Source organism: Adiantum capillus-veneris, chromosome 10 (genome assembly GCF_014529385.1).
Source record: "Adiantum capillus-veneris isolate H3 chromosome 10, ASM1452938v2, whole genome shotgun sequence".
NCBI lineage: Eukaryota > Viridiplantae > Streptophyta > Polypodiopsida > Polypodiales > Pteridaceae > Adiantum > Adiantum capillus-veneris.
This window is the reverse complement of record NC_140940.1, coordinates 44,572,343-44,581,888: the sequence shown is the minus strand read 5'-3', so window position 1 is coordinate 44,581,888 and position 9,546 is coordinate 44,572,343. Positions and strand designations below refer to the sequence as shown.

General features: G+C 40.1%; 1 pseudogene; it reads left to right on the top strand.

Annotated features, from left to right (window-relative positions):
* The first annotated feature begins 555 nt into the window (after window positions 1–555).
* Window positions 556–5,331, top strand: LOC147448765 (uncharacterized; annotated as a pseudogene).
* The last annotated feature ends 4,215 nt before the right edge of the window (window positions 5,332–9,546 follow it).

Sequence of the window (9,546 nt, the reverse complement as noted above, 5' to 3'; positions counted from 1 at the left end):
GAGGAAGATGTGGCCAATACAGATGATAAGATTTTCCAAAAAATAGTTCAAATGCAAGCTCTATGGGTTGAACATCACGTCTCTATTGATTTTCAAGATAAGATGCTAAAGCTTTTGTTTGGAAAAAGCACAGAGAATGGTGTAGAGAGTTTGAGTTCTCTCTTGGTAAAGTTTCCAGACAATTGGGAAGGCAACCTTGGTGGCATCAATGATCCATCATGTTGGCCAGAGTTGAACACAATGTACAGAAGCCTTGGTATGGTAGACAATGAGAGATATCTCATTTGTATGGGTCTAAAAGGTAATAGTCATCATCCTATTTTGTACGACCCAATAAATGAGGATAATTATGTGGGAAATGTTGTGTTGTGCTTATGCCAACAACCTGAAGGATGCAAGGGTAGGAAATTGAAAAGGGATTGTCCTCATTGCTGTGAAAGATGCACAAAGTGTGATTTGCCTCAAAAACAAATGATTTTCTTTAACTATCTTCCTATTCAAAAGCAGCTAGAGCTTATATGTTCTTCTCGTACCCTGTGCCACGACATCTTGTGTATGTGTCATCGCAAGGACAGATGGTTGAATCGGTCGACCACAGATTTATCTATGGTTATTGATGAATTTTGGGATGGTGCCAAGTGTAAGGATCTCCAAGACTTTTGGAACCCAACTTCAACCTTTGAGCTTCCTGTCATTTGTGAAAGATGTAGACACTCTTACAAGACATGGCCAACATATGTTGTTGAGGAGTTATCCTTGAATTGGCCCGAGGATCAAAAAATGTATGCTTTTACATGCAAATCGTTTCGTAGATTGATCAGAAGCCCGAAGAGGACCATCAAGGTATCTCCCTTCTTCCAAAGCAATAGCTTCTTGCTCATTTTTTGAAGTTCTATATATACTTTTGTATCTTGATTGGATCTTTTTCTATTTTGATTGTTAGGGAGATCCTCGAAACTTTGCACTACTGCTCCATTGGGACGGTTTTCAATCATCAAAAATGACACAAAAAAATTGTGGGGTTGTGGAAATTAGAGTTTTGAACACTGGAAAGAACTCTATTTTACAGCCTATACCGATTTTATTTATCCCTTTCAGCTGCAAGAAGATTATTGGAGCCTCTAGAGATCTTTTTCATGTGTTTTTGGAGCCACTAGTGAGGGAGTTAAAGAAATTATATGTAGATGGATTTCAAGTTAATTTCAACTATCCTTCTCACTTGATTGATGCGGCATTGGTCTCTTCAACAAACATCAAATTGCATGCAATGGTAATGATGGTCATTGGAGACCACCCTGCTCAATGCAAGATTAGGCTATTTAAGGATGGTGGACAACACTTCTGTCGTAGGGACAAGGAATCTTCCACTTTGGATTCATCAAGCTCAAGCTTTCAAGGGAGATAGATATCTCTATGACAATAATCTCTACAAGGCAAGTACCATGAAAGCTACAAGGCAGAAGAGAACCAAAAATTTATACAATGGTGTCTTCCATTTGTCTTCTTGAGGTAGAGGGTTTTCCAAAAATAGTGGAAGACTTGGGACTCTTGTTGATTGATGTTGCCCACATCTTTTTTAACTATACTAGAGACAATGGGTGGTCTAAGGAGGCTATAAAAGTAGCACAAACCCTTCTTGTCTTGGAGAGTCAGGAGCGAAGAGTCGTTGGGTGCAAACTCTTCACTGCTCGAGCATGTGGCAGGTAGGACTTCTTTGTGGTCTCTACAAACCAGCTTCTCTAAGTCATACGCTCTTTGAGGTAATTCTAACTTAAGATGTATTTTATTCTAAAGGTAGTGGAGAGATTCTAGATGATGTTATTCGCCATGGAAATCATGATGTTGTCTGGTGCTTTATATATGAACGCCTTGTCTCTACATATGTCAACATCAAGTCGAACAACAAAGAGAGTGAAATCTCCTTTACGAACTTCCAAAAGAGAAAGATTCTTACATGGGTCTTGTCCCAAATTCAAAACGATAAGGATAGATTGTTTCCTTATCAAAGATTATATGCAGAGCTCCACTCTGCAATCATGGCACCCCAAGGACACAGGATAGATGAGGGCAATATTCTTCACTGTCAACAATGGCACAAAAATGGAATCTTGAGAGTATCATCCATGATAAAGGCAAAGGAGTTGTGGAATGCTAATGTAGCATATGGATGTGACTATCCATGTGGGAGATCCATTCATGAGAAAGGCATCATCATTGGTCCACGAAGGAAAAACTGCAGACTGCCATCAAGTGAGGAGGAGCGATTTATGAGTCAGTATGGATTCACTGCTGCTAAAGTGCTACAACACAAGAAGGTTCTATTCAAAGGAGAAGTATTTAGTGTAGGAGATATAATTGTGGTGAGATCTGATAATTATCAAGAGAATGCAGCTTCTGTAGGTGAGTGGAAAGCAGGAATCGGATCCTTCTTTACTTTGTAGTCCCAGGAAAAAAATATACTATTTTTTGGTGCAGATTATTATAGACATTCAATCCTGGTTGAAGAAGATGTTGAAAAGTTGAATGTGGATCTGATTACAGGAATGAGCGTACTGCAAGTCACCCCTATGGCTTTCTCTTGGGTTTGTATAAGAAAAGTTAATTTACTACTACAAAAGTTTATAACGTGGAGGTTTCAAAATCGTATTATTGCCTATGAGACTAAAGATCTAGGCATTCATAGGCGCTTATTGAGTGCTGGATGTGTTGGATGTGTACCTCCATGGCTTGAGGAGAATGACATAGTCCAAATCAAACAGTTTGTGGATGAAGAATCTTCCTCTTGTCAACTAGCATATGCTGTTGTTTGAGAGGTAGACCTAGTCTAAAGCGAGTACGGCTAACAAAACTTCAAGAAATGAATAGCAGCTATGCCCAATGAAGAACGACTACCGAAGATGAGGATTGGAAGCATATATCAACTTGCTCATCTGTAGTCCAAGGATGGAAAGTTTTAAAGCAAACAAGAGTTACAGATCAGGATGGAAAAGTGAAGTTCCTACCATGTATGTGGCAGCAGGCATGATATGCATCAAAGTGGATACTATTTATCTCTTGCTCTATGCATGTAGAAGCTATGCTTTAATGTTTCTTTTTTTCAATTTTCATGAATGATTTTAGAGACATGTTATTTTATTAAAAGTTTAAAGTGGTGTTGATTTTTTAAATTTGTGTTCATATTGTACTCTTATTTATCACAAAGCTTAGATGTCTTTTTAATAGTATTTAAGTGGTGTCAATTCTTTTTTAAATTCATCGCTTAGATGGCTGAGAATGATGTCCCTATTCCTTCATACGATGACATCTTTTGCCCACACGAACCAAAGTTAAGAGAGCCAAATAGAATGTATGGAAATAAGCTTTTGGAGATGTACTTCGACGAGCAACATAGAGTGCTCTTGGACAACTATAGGATGGTTAGAGGATGGTTTAAGAACTATCCTTTTGTGGACGATTTGCGCCACAATCGCCTTGAGCAACAAAAAATTCACGATCTTATTTCAACTAAGATCGGTGAATTAGCACCTTTGAAGTTTGGACTCGGCACGACAACCTACCAATGGGAGGAAACACACATTTATCAGTTTGTGCTGACCTATGCATAATTGCAACGAAAATATTATAAGAAGAAGACTACAAATGATGTAAGTGATTCTAAGCATAAAGATATTTGGCTTCATAGGGGCCTTATGAAAGACATTAACCGTAAACTCATCTTACTTTTCAAGGCACACGGGACTGCAAAAAAAGAAAATGCTGGTACTATTGCTTTGAAAGGTTCAACTGTAGAGACGGTACTTATATTTTGACTTTTCTTTCTTATATATTAATTGTATGTGCCATGTGTTTACTTACTTATGTGTTTGTATAGGCATCTAGCATTGAGCTAGTAGACGTATCCCCTAAATTATGTGATGATGTGGGAAAGGAGACCCATGTGGATTGTATGCCATTGGTGATACAAAATCAAGTTGAGGGCACATCGAGAGTAATTGGTTCATTGAAAATGGTGATTTTTTTCATAACTTTATGAATTGATTGTCTTTACAAGAATTATGAACAAAATTTAGTACTTTCATGTTACTAAGTTTAAAATTGAAGTCTTACGAATGGTTTATCCATTATAGAGACAATATTTACTCTCTATACTGAAAGTATGGAATCTTCATTGCAGGAGCAGGTATATGTTTTTCTCAAGTAATATAGATACATAAAAATTAAACGATCATAAAAAACTTTTTGTGTACTTCTTTTTGTCTTCTAGAGGAATTTCAATTTGAAGACCTCAATTTAGATAATGTGGATGGATCTTTTCCGTCTTTTGGAGCATTGTTATCGAATGGAAATGTTAAAAGAGTCAAAGCCATACGAGAGCAAAGAGAAAGTCTTTTGAGTGACATGCCATTGAAGGTAATGCCACTAATGGCATGTGTTTTGTTTTTTACACATAAAGATTCTCATATATGTTTTATGTTTTTTAACATTAGTTAGGATATGAGACTGTGGATTTTGTTTCATCGTCATGTCAAGCAAATAATCATGAGGCTTCACGAAAAAGTACTAGAGAGAGAAAGGTGCGTGACAATCTCTACTTCAATGAAATTTTAAATATTCTTTCTTTGACTTGTACTCAATGTAATAAAGTGCATAGTGTTGAACTTCTTCAAGAAGATTACATATTTTGTTCGTGGGATTATTTAACAGATTAGTGCAAAGTTTAAAGAGTCTCTTGCTACTAAGCTTGGAAAAGAAACTTCCAAGAAGATAAAGAAGAAAAAAAAAGATAGTGTTAAAAGTTAACTTGCACATTGTGTAAGCAATAATCCAAATTTGTTAATATTAAGCTCTTTTTGTTGATTTTTTTAGGATGAGAAATGCATTGCAGGGGACACATCGAATGTGTGTATGTTCTAAAGTTTGATGAAGTAATTCTCCTCTTTTTAATATTTAGTTCTTTTGTAAAATGTATTTTCATAAAACCCTTTGTTTATAGTAGTAAGTTATGTGTTTATGTAGGTTTTATCTTTAAATGTGGAGGACGAGGAGACTATTCTCCTTAAATACTTTGATCTGCAGACAATTGATGACATGTATTTAGTGTTAAAAACTAGTTACTACAAGATTAAAAGGGAGGAGAGCTCATTTTTTGAGCAAAAGAGAGGTTTGAGTTTGGAGAAAATGAGAGTGAATTTGGTGAGGTGGTTGGTTGATAGTGGGAGGGTTATCATTGAAAGGCAACTTGATCATGAGTTGACTTTCGATGAAGTGAAAGTTGTTTTTATGTAAGCGATCAAGTGCAGAACAGACCATGTTGAACATTATATTTCATGATATTTGTCGTTCGCTTGATGATTGAACATTTTATTGTTTTAGAACCAATTGATTATCTCTTTTGAGTTAATGAAGTTATTTTTTATTTGCAAAGAGATTAAAGTTCAATGTTAAAATGTAGTCACTTTAAATCATAAGTTTGACAATACTTTCAAGAGAAATCTACTTGATTATGAGTAATTTTATTGTTACTTTGAATTGTATGTGATAGAAATCTTAAAAAAGACTTGAACTTCTTTTACTCAAAGTTGTTAGTTGACTGATTAGTGTGATGTGTGTTATAATGGATGATCCAAAAATGACGCAAAGATGGTACATTGGTCGGTTTAAAAGCTAAAGAATGATTAATATACACCTATAGATCAATCAGTTTGTTAATTTTTGTAAAACACTAAATTTAAATGTCCATTCAATTTTCTATATGTAAAATTTTGTAGAACGTCTCTCCAGTTTTCTATATAGGAATTTTTTATGGACATCCATCTGATTTCTATATTTACGTAAAATTTTGTAGGACGTTTCTCTAATTTTCTATATAGAAATTTCTTATGGACGTCTATCTAATTTTCTATATGTAAAAGCTACAATGAAAGCCTCATCTAATTTTCTAGGTACACTACCTAGGAAATATTCCATTTTTTTTGCATTGCACTTTTTCTAGTTTGATTGTATCAATCTAGAAAAGTATATAGGAAATTCTCTTTTTTTATATATATAGAAAACGTTTCAAAAGTCCTTGTGACACAAGGCTTCTCGGCCGTGAGGGCTACAGCGAGCAGGAGGTGCATACAGATCAGCGGATGAAGATGGAGAGCGAATGAGGAACAACAGAGCTCGCATTGAAGGCGTACACAGTTCGGCTACTCCACACGCTTGCACCCTTCACCTTCTCAACAACCTTCCAGTCTCGCTGCCTCACACCCTCAAGCCGTCAATGACAGTCATTGAAACTTGCGCCACTGCGAGTAGCTTGGCATACGCATTGCACACACCAACTCTCACTCCCTCTGGCTCCCTTAGGGACAGGCAGCACACACTTTCTCTCTCTTTTCTCGCCAATCAACGCACGTTCAATATGTGGCAGCGTTTCCTTCATGCGCACTTGGCGGCTACCACCCTCGTCTATATGTAACACAATCTATATGTAACACGGGGTCCAACTCAAAGCATCAAAGGTGGGAGTGAAATTGGCCGTGGATTAGAATTTTTTTGGGGCCTACCAAATATCGGGTGCATGCAAAAAGGGGGCATTACTGTGCAGGGAATTACAGACGGCCAAACCCACACTTCACTGCGCACGCTGCGCGAGGCTACGTCGGGACCTGCGCAAGCCAAAGGTAACCCCTCGTCCATAAAGGACACGGGGCCAACTCGAGGGATCGACGACGTTGGAGAGATCCACCGTCGGTTAAAGCTCCATGAGAACAAAAAATTAGGGTTCCCAATCTGCTGTCGCGCCTTGCACCCCGGACCTCCCCTGCCACACTCCTCAGCTCTATCCAACTCGCCTATTACACATCCGTGCACATGTTGCGAGTCCGCGCATACATAAAGTCTGCCCCCCTTGTTGCGGATATCCGATGGTCTAAAATCCGTGCGACGTCGATCACGCGCCCCTGCCCTAGATCCCATGAAAGTGACCCCGTGTCACTTATAAACGAGAAAGGTAACCCTCGTCTTCATTTTGGACCTGCTCTGCAATATGCGCTGTGTGGAGATTACTGCGCGGACAGGCTGTGTGGAGATTACAGCTCGGCCAGGCTGTTTTCAGCTTCTCTTGTTAGCGCTGCAAAATGTGGAGATTACATACAGTGTGGGCCGTTTTCAGAAAGGCCGAGCTCTTCTCTGGTTAGCGCTGGGTGGAGATTACTGCCAGGATATGCCGTTTTCAGCATGGCGAAAAGTGTTATAGCAGGACCATTGCATCACGGGGAGTGTGTGTAGGAAGTTCTGTGGGGGCAGATGTGCTGAGTTTACTGCGCAAGAGGTTGCACACAGGGCCTCTTGGCCGTGAGGGCTGCTGCGAGCAGGAGGTGCAGGCAGATCAGCGGATGATGATGGAGGGCTAATGAGGAACAGCAGAGCTCGCATTGAAGGCGGAGGAGGCCACAGGACGCATGGGAAGAGGTGGCGAAGGCGAGGTCTGTCGCGAGCAGGTAGTGTGGGAGGTGCAGGCTGATGGAGGGGACACGAACAGCAGAGAAGGTGGAGCCTTGGAGGAGCGAGCAGAATAGGGCCTTGGATATGCCCCCCAAAAAACGATTGAATGCCCCACAAATCGATAGCGGGTGCCCATCAAGAGGAGAGGCCAGCATACGTGCAGGAGAAGATGGAGAACAAAAGAAGGTGTGAGGCTTTGCTTGCAGCCACCTGGAGCTTCTTCACACATTTCTTTTTAATATTACGAGCTCACGCAACCCGCCGGTTGCGCCTCCGGCGGGTCTCGTGCGATCTTACCAAGGAGTCAATTCTATACAATTTCTCAAGATTACTCATGTGTACATATCTAAATGTGTGTGTGTATATATATGTACGTTCGTGTGTTTATGTGATTGCATTTGGAGAGATGCCCTCTCTTTGTATCCGCTCAAAACAACCTAGAGCTTCCCCATGCTAATCCTATTGGACATATCCTACAATCAATGCACTCCATGAGGCAACATTGTGGACATGAAGCTCGTCAAGGACCGCACCACACTCGACATACGGACTGACTAACGTGTTTTATGAAGTGCACCACATTTGGCATACATGTCGACCAGGGCAGTGCCAAGCACGGCGTTTTCATTCAACAACCTCTGACTAACAACATTTTAGTGAATTCTTTTGCCCATATCAACATCTTGTGTAATGCCACATGCCTTCAAGGTGCAAGTGTACGTGATTGCATTTGGAGAGATGCCCTCTCTCTCTATCTACTGAAAACATCCCATCTGTTTCCTTACCTCAACTGAGCCTAGCCTTCAAGATGCAAGCTTATGTGATTGCATATGGTGAGACACCCTCGTTTCACATCCATCAAAAACAACCTAGAGCTTCTTGGTCCTGCCCAAGTTGGGTGCGGAGCTGTAGCCCCTCCTCTATCCAAGACCAAAAAATATTCTCAGCCAATTTGATGGACATGAGATTGTGAGATGGGAGCAAAAGTTTGAAGTGGATGTGGAGGTTGAGATGAGGGTACTGACTTGGAATTCCAATAATGATGATGAGGATGATGGCAGTAATGTGTAGGAGGAAGGCCAAGGTGCACCTAGAATAGAGTACTTCTCAGTGGTTCTATTGGATGCCTTGGTTCAAATTAGATTGTAGCAGGGTGAACTTGCTAGCCTCGTGGCTGTAGGTGTCGAGGAGGGGCTGCAATATTTGCAAGCGACACATCTCGTTGTGAAATTAGGGGGCGATACCTGGGTTTACCCTACCTCAAGATTTTTCATGCCAAACTTGACCATCGATCCCCTCGTCGCCCCTCATTTAATGGCCAGTGTTACTTAGTGTTGTGGTATGGCAACCAAAGGGTTTCCAAGCACATGGTGTTTTTTTTTCAAAAGTCAACAATTGCATTAGACAATTGGTTGCCAACGCCAACATCTTGCAAATTGCTACCACATGCCCTTAAAATGGAAGCATCAGCGTGGGGAATGTTTGCCTCTCTCTCTCTCTCTCTCTATACACAAAGGAGCACATGAGCTCTTACAACTAAGACCTTCCATTGTATGGCATTGTGTACATGCAAGTTCTCATTCATGACTTACACAAAATTCAAATAGCCTCACAACCAGGCATGGATAAATGAGAAAGTGAGACACCCACTTCTCTTGAGTCCTCGGCTCTCCCAATTTTGCAACTATCATGGTACCTTTTAAGCATGACAACACCATGAAGATAAAGACTCTAGGTGCACTTCCAAAATAGTTCATTCAAATCTTCATTGCCATCACCTCTACTTATGTTGCCTCATAAAGTAGCGCAACCCTCGACATATAATTGCACTCTATATGACTACAACTCAAATTGCTAGCCATTTCAACTTGTTGGCCTATAGAGAGTGAAATGGTGAATACAAGCATGTGTGTGAAAGTAGTTTTTCCTTGAAACATATGTTCAATGGCATGAAGGTTCTCATTCACCACATAAGCTGTAGTAGCCTTAAGCACAACAACCAAATAATCAGGCTTTGACTTGATACTTTGCGTCCTATAGCATGAGCAAGCTGGT